This window comes from Peromyscus maniculatus, chromosome 3 (assembly GCF_049852395.1).
Source record: "Peromyscus maniculatus bairdii isolate BWxNUB_F1_BW_parent chromosome 3, HU_Pman_BW_mat_3.1, whole genome shotgun sequence".
Classification (NCBI taxonomy): Eukaryota; Metazoa; Chordata; class Mammalia; order Rodentia; family Cricetidae; genus Peromyscus; species Peromyscus maniculatus.
The window spans coordinates 122,237,338-122,251,293 of NC_134854.1; the positions used below are offsets into that span (position 1 = coordinate 122,237,338).

A 13,956-nucleotide genomic window follows, 5' to 3' on the forward strand; every position below is an offset into this window, starting at 1 on the left:
ATGAGTTAAAGCATCTCTAAAACTTAAGCACTAAATCAGGCCCTTTATTTATAGCTCATTTTACAAATGTGAATTAAAGTGGCCCAGGCTTATGACACACTCAAATTTATTATCCCCACTTGATGGCTTGGATAGTTAAATACTCGGGTGAATAAACTTAGAATTCATTAGGTCTCATTTTCTCATATTTCATATATTTGCAATCGACTCTCTTCCTTGGCAGTTTTCAAACAAGAAAATTAAGCTGGCTCTGAAATTTATGGATGCCTTCTTCTAATATTCCTTTAATTGGAAACTCATATGCAGCTTCCTAAGCAGGCCGCCTGTGGAGATAACTTATATAATTGAGCTACCTTATTGTGTGGCTGCTTATTATTCTGGTTTTTGAGGCTCTCTTATCACTGAAACACTACAGAGGTAAGAACTGCAGAACTGCAGCTGAGAGGATTGGGCTACATTTGCGGGGTTTTTGTTTTTTGAGTCTTTTGGTTGATGTCAGGAAGGACTGGTCACTTACAGGTTTACTGTACACTATTGAATATTAATAGGTTAGCTTTAAAGACCCTTAGCCCCTGGATAACACGGTGTTTTCTGAAATAATTAGGAGACCACAGGAGCTTTTCCTATGGGTAAAGGAAGACTGTCTTTCCAGACCCTGGGTCTTTAAAAATGTATTCTGTTACCACTTGTACCACGTGAGGGTATGGCTTTGGATATGCTATTAACACTTGGAACAGAGAGGGGTGAAGACCAGAGGGAAAGAAATGCAATGGCATTTCTGAGAGGGCCACACTGTACAAGACTCTCTGAGGTGTGGCAAAGACGAGACATTGTAGCTAGAGTTTTCCTGCCTTGCCCACAGTCAGGACAAATCTTTGTCACCTGCCAGTCCCATAGCTGCTCAGACCCAACCAAGTAAGCACAGAGACTTATATTGCTTACAGACTGTATGGCCGTGGCAGGCTTCTTGCTAACTGTTCTTATAGCTTAAATTAATCCATTTTCATAAATCTATACCTTGCCACGTGGCTTGTGGCTTACTGGTGTCTTCACATGCGGCTTGTCATGGTGGCCGCTGGCAGTTTCTCTGACTCAGCCTTCCACTTCCCAGAATTATTCTCCTCCTTGTCTGGCCTATACTTCCTCCTGCCTGGCCACTAGCCAATCAGTGTTTTATTTATTGACCAATCAGAGCAACACATTTGCCATACAGAACATCCCACAGCAATATGTCACTCCGGGATTGGCCATCCACCGTGGCAGGCAGGACGCACTAGTGATTCCTAAGGCGCTTAGAGCCGAGCACTCTCAGCACACACCGGCTCCAAGCACTTAGGGGGAGTAGTGTCGGTTGGACGACACCTACTTCTTTCCTGTCATGCAGTCTCAAGTTCAGATGCTGGGTTTACGATGGGATAGCTGTTGTTCTCGTGCTGTGTGCGTATTAACTCCATTTTGTGTTCAGGGCACCCTGGGAGGCAGGTAGTGATAGTCTCTCTCTACAGATGGGGAAACAGAGACGTCAGATTCAAATAGCCAGTAACTGGAGAAGGGAAAATTCACTTTCAATTATGTATAGCAGAGTTTGTGTTCTTAACTACTTTATTAGTCAGTGCTTTCCATAGATCTAGAAAGAGACTCAGAAGAGAGAGAGTGTGTGTATGTACATGTGAATATGGAAGCACACGTCCATAATCTACAAAGTAGGTCACAAGACTGGAGACCTAGGTGACACACACCTAGAGTCACCTAGGAAGAGGGAACTTCACCTGAAGAACTGGCTCAATCAGCTGAGACCATGTCTGTGAGAGATTTCATTGACTGATGTTTGGTGTGCGAGGACCCAGCCCACTGGAGGTGGCACCATCTCTAGGCAGGTAGTCCTGGGTTATATAAAAAATAGTGCATCACAGAACAAGCCAGAGGTGGGTGGTGGTGGCACACACTTTTAATCCCAGCACTCAGGAGGCTGAAGCAGGAGGATCTCTTGTGAGTTCAAGGCCAGCCTAGTCTACAGCATGAGTTCCAGGAAAGTCAGAGCTATACAGAGAAGCTCTGTCTCAAAAATAAAACAAGTTGCTTCAGAGAGCAAATGAGTAAGCAGTGTCTCTCTATGGTTTCTGCTCTGTTGGAGAATATTAAGGTGTGTTACTTTTGTTTATGTTGCACATGTTTAACTCTGTGAAGCTGTGTTACTTTGCCTGTCTAAAACACCTGATGGTCTAATAAAGAGTTGAATGGCCAATAGCAAGGCAGGAGAGAGTAATAAGATGGGGCAGGCAGGCAGAGAGGATAAATAGAAAGAGAAATCTGGGAGAAGGAGGAAGAAGGAGTGAGAGAAGGAGGAGGACTCCAGGGTCCAGCCACCCAGCTACACAGCAAGCCATGGAGGAAGTATAAGATTTACAGAAGTAAGAGAAAAGGAAAAAGCCCAGAGGCAAAAGGCAGACAGGATGAGTTAAGAAAAGCTGGCAAGATGCCGGGCGTTGGTGGCGCACGCCTTTAATCCCAGCACTTGGGAGGCAGAGGCAGGTGGATCTCTGTGAGTTTGAGGCCAGCCTGGGCTACCAAGTGAGCTCCAGGAAAGGCGCAAAGCTACACAGAGAAACCCTGTCTCGAAAAACCAAAAAAAAAAAAAAAAGAAAAGCTGGCAAGAAACAAGCCAAGCTAAGGCCGGGCATTCGTAAGAATAAGCCTCCGTGTGTGATTTATTTGGGAGCTGCTGCTGGGCCCCTCAAAAGAGAAAAAAACAACACTGCTTCAAGTCTTTTCTGACTTCCCTCGATGACGGATAGTAACCTGGAAGTGTCAGACGAAATAAACCCTTTTCTCCCCAAGAGACTTTTGGTTATGATGTTTATCACAGCAACAGAAGAGTCACTAGAAACAAGACTCAAGGAAGACAGAAGTCCAAGTCCAAAGGCATTCAGCTAGCAGGATAAATTTTTCAGTTAAGGGAAGTTAAACTCTGTTCTGTTTAGACCTTCAACTAATGAGGCACACCCACATTATGGAGGGAAGTCTGCTTTACTCCAACTCCAGGGATTTCAATATTAATCGTATCCTCCCTAGAAAATAAACCTCACAGGAACCTCCAGAATAATATTTGACTAAGTACTCAAGCATCATGCCTCAGTTAAACTGATTCACAAAATTAACCATGACAAGTACTGTGATGAGCTGAATTGTCTATTCCAAGATGTGTGTGTGTGTGTGTGAGCGCGTGTGCACGTGTGCGCGTGCGCGCGTGTGCGTGTGTGCGTGTGTGTGTGTGTGCGTGTGCGTGTGCGTGTGCGTGTGCGTGTGCGTGTGTGTGTGTGTGTGTGTGTGTACATATATTCTAACCTCAGGATGTAGCTTTATCTACACATAGGGTTTTTGTGCAGATGTAATTAGCTAAGATGAAGTCATACTGGGCTCATAGTCCAATATGACTAGTGTCTTTATAAGTGGCGGAAGGATACAGAAGGGAAATGGCCATGTGTAGGGATTTAGCTTAGTATGAACACATCCATCTTGATTAACCACCATTTTGCCTGTTACATGACCCTGGCAGGTATTCCAAACCCTCCACAAGAAACAACCATTAAGTGTAGCAATGGAGTGGGACTGGAGAGGTAACTCAGTGGTTAAGATCACTGGCTGCTCTTGAAGTGGACACTGGGCTGGTTTCTCAGCATCTACATCAGGCAGGTCACATCCACCTGTTCCCGGGGATGCTATGCCCTCTTCTGGCCGCCACAGGCACTTGCACATGTGTGGTACGCATAAAGACAAACAGGCACACACACACACACACACACACACACACACACACACACACACACACTACAGAAATCTGTAAAAGACAAATTGGCAGCGGAGGTTTTTATTCTGTGCTGACTGTCTCTTGATGTTTGACATCAAAATCACTTTTGATATATCTCAGGTGCCTCTGGCTGGCTAAGATGCATCTCTGTCTAGTTTGGCCTATAAGCTTCTTGTTCCTGCCTTGGGGTGTGGGGATTTGCTTCTCTGTTGCCCATCTGTAAGTCCCTAATAGACCACAGTGTCTGCAATCCTGGCTCTGTCGGCCTCTTTCTGCACCCTCTGCCTCTGGCGGCCAGTTTTCACACTCCAGAACTGGGTTCTTTGGAAGTACCACATGAAGAGAGAGGCAGGGAAGGTGATAAGGAGAATGGAGCAAGGACTGAGGTGACTTTGGGTACAAGTCAAGGAACGTCTGAGGCTCTAGAAAGCATTAGAAGATCCTCAATGCCCTGGACTTCCCTGTCACCTCACACTGGGACTCCAGATCTCTGAGGGGTAACTTCCTGCTGTTGAAGTCTCCTGGCATGCGTTCCTCTGTCATAGCAGCCCGGGAAACTAACACAAACACTATGCTGTGGGGTCTCTTTCCATCCTTTCCCTGGGGGAACTGATGTTTTTGGAGGAGAGCCAAGAATCAAGAGAGTCAGGTGGGCCATAAAAGCTCCTTCAAGACAAGGCTAGTAGGTGTGAATTTTATGGCCTGTTCTGGCTGAAAAGAGCAGGGCTGACTCGGAACAGAGCTTCTAAGAAACACATGTCATCCGACACTGAGGACCAGGCTTTGGCTCTCTGCAGCATGAGAGCTGGTTCAGAGGTTGGTGCGGATCAGCATTTCTTGTGCTCTGTACAGAGCCTGAGGTCTTCAGGAGAGACACTGGAAATGGAAGATGGACATGACCGGAAAGAAACAAGGGCAAACGGAGATTTTCACAATGGCGAATGTCTTGGCAGAGGCTAAGCACAGCAGCTCAATGCCACTTGACTGCCTACTGCAAGCCCTTCACATCACCTCATGGTACCTTCTGCAGAAGCCATAACTTTTAGGTTCTTCCACCAACCCTTGAAGGCTCCACCAGATCTATATGGACTGTGTTTCCTGGAACTTTAGCTCCGACACTACCAGGATGGAGAAGTCCATGAACACCTTGTGGCTGGAACAGCTGGACTGACTAGATTCCCCTGTGGTGGTTTGAATGAGAATGGCCCCAAGAGGCTCATGTGTTTGAGTACTTGAGTACTTTGAGGAGTCCCCTCCTCACCCATCCGTGGGTGGAACTGTTTGGGAAGGATTAGGAGGCGTGGCCTTGTTGGAGGAGGTATGCTACTGGAGATGGGCCTTGAGGATTCAGAAATCTCATTCCATTCCCAGTTATCTCTTTCTCTTGGTTGCTTCTTAAGATGTGAGCTCTCAGCTGCTACTGCTCTAGTACCATGCCTGCCTGCCTGCAGCCATATTCCTAGCCCTTTGAAGTTATAAGCCCCCAATAAACTCTTCCTTTTATAAATTGCCTTGGTCATGGTGTCTTATGGTAACAGAAGAGTAACTAAGACATCCCTGCCTCAACCTAGCAACTGTAGGCAAGTATAGTGAAACCACTGAACTAGACCACCCCATGTGTTAAGACTGTTTATTGGGGGACAAAATATGGGCTGTCTCTTGGGAATAGAGAGCAATGGCTCCTCAGGAAAGCAAGCAGACTTTATGGCAGTCAGCAGGGGCTTTGAGCTGAAGCAGTCTGCAGGTTAATGGGCAACTAGATGTCCCTGCTGGAGGCAGCTGACTAGGAAGGCATGGCTTTCCTGATAAACAGAAGCCTGCCTCACAAGGTTTCTGAGGAATGCTGAGTATAGGTTTTTGTTTACCTGGTTACCTAGGTCTAGCCTGGGGACATTGCCAGCAGCACTGCCATTTTGGAATCCACTTTGTGACCTAACAATAGCCTAGCAAAGCCTTATTGGCCCAGAATCAACAGCCCTCAGTGGCAACCCAGTTTTGGGGACCTGCTTCTGCTCTAGGTGGTGGCGGCAGCGGCGACAGTGGCGGTGGAGGTGGAGAAGAAAGGCTTGGCCCTTTAGTTAATGTGTGTCCATCATATTGGATATGCTACATGTAGTCCCTGGTAGCTCAAAGTGCTACATAAACCTCATTTGGGGAAGTGGGAATTACAGTTACAGATGGCCATGGTAGGGTGCCTGTCATTTGTTTTACAGAAGATAGAGGGGGCACTAAGAGGGGTACACTGGAGGGAGAGCTGATGTAGGTGAGCTTGGTCTAAGCAGCCCCTAGTCCATTAAATTCCTTGCTAGTAAAGGGGACACCGGTGAGGAGGCCATTACAGATTCCATCTATGTAAACCCAGCCCATCTTGCCATGCCCACCTGGGCAGCATATACCTAGGCCTCTGAGCCCCAGGAGGCACACAGAGCTGACATAGACTAGAAAAACCCAACCTTATCACAGAACCCAACGGATAGTTCTATAAATTGAATGAGCTCATACATCCTTCCTGCCTAGGGGAATGGCAGTCTCCCTTTGATGGCTGTTCCCTGTAAATGGGCCTCCCAAAGACCACCCTCCTCCTGAGCCTCACAGGGGCCTCTTAACAGTATCTCAGCCTGCCATGAGAAAAGCCCACTCCTCCACGACGCTGGTCCTGGGTCTAGCTCTGGGCTGCTGGTTTATACAACCCCGCCCAGATTCACAGACACAGGATTAACTGTGCCTGGGTGTATCTGCTTCCTGGCTGCCAGGATATGCCAGCTTTGATGGCTACGTGAGAAAACATGGTCTGCTACATGATAGGAAGAAGAGAGCAGAGCGGGAGAAGACAGGTGGGAGAGAGAAGGGAGGACAAGAGGGAGAGGGACTAAGGGAAGAGGTGAAGGAGGAAGAGGAGGGAGGAAGGAAAGGAGGAGGGAAAGGAGGAAGAAGAAAGAGGAGGGGAAGGAGGAAGAAGGAGGAGGAGGGGAAGGAGGAAGGGGAGGGAGGAGGGGAAGGAGGAAGAAGAAAGGAGGGGAAGGAGGAAGAAGAAAGGGGAGGGGAAGGAGGAAGGTGGGGAAGGAGGAGGAGGGGAAGGAGGAGGTGAGGGAGGAGGGGAAGGAGGAGGGGGAAGGAGGAGGCAGAAGCAAAGCAGAAGGCAGAGGACTGCAAACAGGCATGGTAGGTTGATGGGACTTGAAAATCAGGAGCAAGTGAGTTGACCCATACTGAAAAGTCATGAGTTTGGACAGACATCTCCTTTGAGGTTCAAGGCTGGGAGGCTGGGAGCTGGCAGGCACACCCTCACTCTTACAGGGGTTATGACAGGCACAAAACGGCAGAAAAAAGCCAGAATTCTACACAGTACAGTTGACCCCTCTACCCACACCACCACCTCTGGTTGCAGAAAGAATCCCTAAGCAGCCACCCAGGTGCTCCAGCAACCACCGAACACGAGCACACAAGGTGTTCCACGTGTGTGTGTGGGGGGGGGGTTGGTTTGTGGGGGAGGGAGGGGGGATGATCTACGATGGACGTACTTTCAGTTTCAAATGAGTGGGTTTATTAAGCATATAGCCAGCAAAAGCAAAAGAACAGATAGCAAGTGGTGGCTAGAAGCAAGCAGCAGAGAGAGGGCACAGAATCATAGAACGAGGGGTTTACAGCATCCAGCAGAGATGATCCGAGGAGCAGCGTGATGGAGAGAGAGAAGGAAGGTGACATCACCAGACTAGGGCTTACAGCATCCAGGAGACACTGACTAGGGAAGCCTCCACGAGGCAGCCAGACAGAGTTTCTGACGGAGCTTTCTCTCCATGGATGAGCTTCCTTCCAGCTTCTTGTTCCCATGGGGAATTTTATACCGCAGGTTAAACAATAGGGACGTCTGTTGTAAAGGTACTATGTTTTAGGCTGAGTTGTCATTTCTGCTCACTCCTTGTCACGCCCATCTTCCCAACAAAAGGCCTCGGAGGACACCTGGAGACAAAGGGGAGGAGGTGCCTCAGCCCAGAGCCAGCTTCTCAGTAAGCTTCAGCAGCACATGGCCATTTACCAATATAGGTTACGGCACACAGGGCTGGAGCAGCATGAAAAGCAGATCCACAGCGGCCAGGTGAAACACAGAATGGAGGGGATAGAATCAGAGCCTTTGCCTTCAGTCATTTTGGAGATGGAATTCGGGGCCTCAAGCCTGTGAGGCAAGCACTCTCCCACGGGGCTACGTTCCCACCCCAGGTCAGACCCCTTTAATCCGATCTGCTGCTGCTGTGGTGGCACAAGGTGTGACCCTGTGTGACTCACGGATCATGACACAGGTCAGCCTGAGAACCACTGACCTCACGTCTATGCGGTATGTCTGTTACTGTATCGATGCATTTCAACCCAGACCGGGACAATGAGTGGCACCACCGCAGAGGTCATACCTTTGCTCCGAAGGTCACTGGGCTGCTGTGTCTAAGTCTCAGTTTCTCTGTTTGTAGACTGGCGATCAATTAATTACCCACTTCCTCAGAATCTCAGATGGTTTCCATATGGGCAAACGTATCAAGTGATTCCCTGGGAGGTGGCACCAAGTGTGTACTTAGGAAGGGTTACCCCTCGGCCCTTGGCCCTGGCAAATACACAAAACCTTCAGCACGGCTTGAATCAGTGTTGCAGCATCACAGATGTCTGAGGAGATGAGCCCCGCCTTCCAGACTCGGCCTAGAACGGGCTGAGGGGTCTGAGTACAAGACAGAGGGGCTGGTCAGCAGCCAAGGAATGGAGACGGCAAAGCTCTCTGCCTCCCTTCGCTGCGAACAGGAGAATCGATTGTGAAGGAAAGCTTCAGGCCCTTGAGCACTCCACAAGCCAATAATAAAATTTAAAATCAATGGGGAGGCTGACAGCAAACCGATGGCGGGGCCAGAGGCCAGGTGTGATGAGTCTCTGTGCTCAGAGCAGGCAGTCAGATTGGACAGCAGGGCTTCCAGTGAATGGCCTCCTTGGAGAACTAGAGTGCCGAGCATCCAGGGCACAGCCAGGGCACCATCGAGCCTGGGACCCCGGCATTCCGACTTCTGAACCAAGTGTCTCCCCTGTGTATGAGGCCAAAAAGGAGCTGAGACTGTCCCAGAATGGAGACCTGGATGGCAACACTGTATTGTTATCCAGTCTCTGGTGGGGTGCCACCAAAGCCTGGCAGACGGTATTTTATAGCACCAATTCCAGCCACATTTTAAAAAAATTGCATAGACACTGTGGTTTGGCTAGGAGACTCAACTGTTTCTCAGTCGAGGGCTGTACATGTTCATTTATCCTTGCGACATTGTGTGAGCCTTCTCTTCTTTGTGTGCTGGGGACAAGGTTGAAGCGGCCAGATAAGACAGCAAGCTTCTGTCCACGATGCAGCTGCCACCCACCGGGGCAGATGTCGCCCATTATACAGCCAAGCAGGTGGAGGAATGGCGTGCGAGAGCTCTGGAAAGGACGTGGTCATTGTCCCTGGGTGGAGGATGGGTGGGAAAGGCAGTATTGATGAAGGATTGATGAGCCTCGTCATCCACACAAATCTGACAAGACAGTGTGGCATTGGAGCTGAGGTAGCTGGGGGCTGAAGAGGAGAGCAGCAATGTGAACTCTTTTAGGGATGTCAGTACCGGGCCAGGAAGGAAGTAAAAGAGAATGGAGGAGAGGCTCAGAGCACAGTGAATGAGGAGAGGGGGGAACGAGGAGAGGGGCAGAGAGGAAAAAAAACTGTGAGTGACAGAGAGACACAGAGACTGTGTGACAGAGAGAGAGAGAGATGAGAAGACTGCGCACATACTGCGTAAACCCAGATCATCTATGTATGTGTGACCGAGCCTGGGAGAGGATGTGCTCATGGCAGAAGAGGAAGGGGAATGTTTGTGGCGGAAGGAGGTACAGGCTATACACAGAGACAAAGAGGGTGAAAGAGATAATGTATGTGCAGAAGAGGAGAGAGAGACGTGCAGCAGCAGCAGCAGGAGGGAGGAGCTGGAGATGAGGGGAGAGAGAGAGAGAGGAAAGAGAGAAAGGGGAGGGAGAGCACGCTCGCCCACTTCAGGACCCAGTCGTGCAGTTCTGGTTTGGGCTATACTTAGGCTCTTTGAATTTTTGGAAATTTCTCTTGGTATTCCTAAAAATGAACCACCTTCACCAGCACCCCCGGGAGTGATTTTCGGACGTCCACAGTCCTGGGAGTCCCACCTAGGCTGCTCCAGGAAGCCCACAGCAGCGCCCACAACCCCGAGTGCGCGGTCCTGCCGGAGGACTGCAATAGCAACAGCTTGAGCTCTGTGGCGGGTGTCTCGGGAGCATGGGTCTGGGACCTTGTGGCGCTGGAGGAGTGGTGGCCTCCCATCCCTCTGCGGGGGCATGACCTGCTCTGGGTTTGGAGACAAGAGCCAGAGGAAGGGAAGGAGAAAGCAGTTAGCAGGCATGCTGTTTCCATTTCAGTTGCAAGGCCAGTCATTTATTTCAGCTGAGGTATTTGGTAAATTAAAGCCACATGCAAGTTAAGTGTGCTGATTTCATGCTCTAACTGTCTGGAGTACAAACACCCAGACCCGGTCTATTGTTTGGAGACCTGGAGGCAGTAATTAACTCATAAGGTCTCACACTAACAAACGACTTCCTTTTACAAGCAAAGTGTCAATCCGGCCTTGATTCATCAAGGCACTAATTGCTCTTCTTGGGTTCACATTTAGTCCAGAGCCTTAAATGGATTATACAGTGTTATAGGGTATCACTGAACTGCCGTGTGTGTGTGTGTGTGTGTGTGTGTGTGTGTGTGTGTGTGTGTGTGTGTGTGTAGGCAAAAGTTCAATATTAGGTGTGTTGTTCAATTTCCCTTCTTGTTTTTTAAGACAGGATCCCTCACTGAGCCTGGAGCTCATTGATTTGGTTAGCCTGGCTGGCTAGCAGGTCCCAGGGATCCTCCTGCCTCCACCTCCTCAGCACCAGAAATGCAGTATGTGCTGCCACAGCTGGCTTTTACATGGCTACTGAGGACCACACTCAGTTCTTCATGCTTGCACCTCCAGCATGCTTACCCACGGAGCCCCTTTCCCAGCCCCAGACTGCACCTTTTTTAAAAAGATAAGTAACAGGAAGCTAATTCAAACCGAAGCTCAGTACAGGATCCCCGAGTAACCGGAGACTGGAAGGATGACAGGGACAGTGTTGGAAACCAGAAGGGCCTCAGAGTTTCCAAATAAACCAGCCCTGGACTTAAAACTCTTTTCTCTCAGCTGATCAGAGACAGCCATCCAGGGAGGCCCATCCTTTTGTGCACCTTATTTGGCCTAATGAAACCCTTAGACACAGTGGCCTCCATCCATGCCCACAGGTTGTGGGCATTGGCTGGTGTTGGCGGCCTTCTTCCTCTTGTGACATCTCAGACTGGGCCTCTGTAGGGGCCTCACTGGAGCAGAGGGACAGAGGCTTTGATCCAGCTCTGAGACATTTGGTCCATTGCCAGCAGGGGAAAGCAAGGCAGGCCGCTCCCACCGATGCATTTCATTCAAATGTCAACATTTCGATCAAATCTAACCCTGAACTGTTCAACTCATCTGCTCACTTGACAGTGAGACATTTCCTTTCCCTGCTGACTAGACCCACTCAACATATGGCACTTGAGCACGAGGATATCCTGAGCTCAGGATAACTGAGACCCCACAGATGCAGGGGAAACTTCTCACTCTTCCTTATTGCAAGGCTCACTCAGAAGCTGCAGTCACGAGACCATGCACCACAGGCCTAAGGTGGGACATAGAGGCCCATGCAGTACAAATGAGAGTTCAGAAGTAAACTCGTACATTCGTGGTCAACTGATTTTTTTTTCTCTCAAGGGTGCCAAGATAATTAAATGGGGGAGAGAATAATGTTTTCAGCAAAGGGTGAGGAGAATAGAGTTGGACATTTTCATTGCATCACACACAGGCGTTAACTGCAAATGGATCACAGACTTCAAGGCAATAACCGGAATTCTAAAACTCTTAGAAGAGAACATGGGGGACGTCTTCATGAACTTAGGCAAGGTCACCCTGGCACCAGCGCAGGTGGCAATGGGACCAGAAGTTGGACTTCATCACAATTAAGCACTTTGGAGCTCTAATGGGCACTGCGCTTGTTAGTCGTTTTGTTAACTTGACGCAAGCAAGAGTCATCTGGAAACAGTGAGTGTCGATAGAGAAAATGCCTCCATCAGATTGGCCTGTGGGAAAGGCTGTGGAGCAGTTTCTTGATTAATGATTGACGTGGGAGGGCCCAGCACATAGTGGGCTGTGCTACCTTTGGACAGGTAGACCTGAGGTGCATAAGAAAGCAGGCTGAGCAAGCCATTGAGAGTAAGTAGTGTTCCTCCATGGTCTCTGCTTCAGTTGTTGCCTGTAGGTTCCTGCCTCAGCTTCCCTCAGTGATGGATTGTGATGGGGACATGTAAGCCAATAAACCCTTTCCTCCCCAAGTGGCTTTGGTTGCGTTGGTCATCAGAAGAGAGTCATCTTGGCTCTGTCTTGATGAAACAGCAGACAGCTGGTGGAACAGGAGAGGATGTATTTCACAAGGAAAAGAGGGAAGGAAAAAGAGAGTAAAAGAAGAGGAGAGAGAGAGAGAGAGAGAGAGAGAGAGAGAGAGAGAGAGAGAGAGAGAAAAGGGAAGGGAAAGAGAAACAGGAGGAACAGAGAAGGGAGGGAGAAAAGGATCCAAAACCCCAGGACCATCTTAAGCTAGACTCGTTAAAGAGAAGCAAGAGTCCTGGACTTCCCCAGGCTCTGTGCAGCTTGCTTCTTTTTTCCTGAGAGATGTGACCATTTGGAGCAGCTGCCGTGGTGTCTATCACTTACTCCTTGATAACCATGTTCTCTGCATCATTGTCCAATCGGACTTCATACACAGGTCAAAGTGTCCTTCACAATAGCCTACAGCCTGGAAGTGTGGCTTCCCCTATGAAGAGCAGTGTGCACATGGGAAACACTGGAATCTCGACGCCCCCCAGCCTTCCACCCCAGGGGCAGGTTTCGGACTCAAGTTTCCAGTTGGCCTTGAAGAGCTCATGAAGGGTCCAGCTTTGCTTCTGAATAAGAAAGCCTCAGTCAAGTCCGTTGTCCGTACATATGAGGTCCTGATGTGGGAAGCGCAGCCCAGGGCAAGGCATTCCCATCCATGGTTTCTGGAAACATAGTCTCCCTTGCCATGCACTCCGGGAAGCATTTATAAAGCCAGCCAGTGCAGCAGTGGCAAATGTTTTTAAGGACTTCGTCTTCCTCCCAGCCAGGACTTCTTGGAGTCACGACATTATCTAAAATGAATTGCTGGGGCTCCGAGGTCCACCAAGCTAGGAATACAGCCAGCATGACTGCCCATCCTTTTCAGTTTGAAACTAAATGAAAACATGGGTTGTTAGCCTGAATTAATTATTTAATTTGAAAAGGAAAACAAACACAAGACAACCCAACCAGTCAACCCTGTGCTAAGTCAAACCAGCTGGGGGGCTGTGTTGTGTTGGTTTTTGTTTTCAGCAGAGAAAACTGGAGCAAGCGTTTCATAAACAGGGAGCAGAGGCAAAAGCATTCCAGAGATGATAGAAACAGGGGACCTTGAACCTCAGCAGCATTTCTTCTGCCCTGAGACGCCATAGTTGGCACTGATGAGAACAATATAAATAGGCTGCAGTTGGCCGCAAGGACATACTACCAGCCTTTAAATGTCTTTGGGGCCCTTGATCAGAGGGCAAAAACCAAGCGGCAACCCTCTGCTCTACGCACTGCTAACACTAATCCAGAGGTGAGCTTTAGTCTGACATAATTTCTAATCCCCACAACACACATACACACACACACACACACACACACACACACACACACACACACACACGGCCTGATTGATACCTGAGAGGTTCAAGTTGAGTCATTGTGATTACAAAATTTTATTTATTTTTTTCCCCCAGCTCTTGGCTGTTGTTTCTCTCTTCCCTTTCAAGCAAATTAATAAAAATTCCTTCCAAGTTGTTAACATGAGATGATATCTCAGCTTTTATGCCTGAAGGGCTTACTATCACATCTTCATGAAAGATGCTACGATTTAAAAAATATTGGAAGTTATTTGCGTGCGAACAGCTACCCTTCATAAATACGGCCTGAACAAGGATGCTACACCATCGG

At 48.7% G+C, this 13,956-nt stretch overlaps 1 long non-coding RNA gene across 1 annotated transcript; it reads right to left on the minus strand.

Moving 5' to 3' along the window:
• Positions 1-7,329: 7,329 nt before the first annotated feature.
• Positions 7,330-9,553, minus strand: LOC143272456 (uncharacterized). The gene is made up of 2 exons (XR_013050050.1): positions 8,215-9,553; positions 7,330-7,768 (listed from the first exon to the last, which is right to left on the minus strand). It is a non-coding gene; the product is annotated as an uncharacterized LOC143272456 (long non-coding RNA).
• Positions 9,554-13,956: the final 4,403 nt, after the last annotated feature.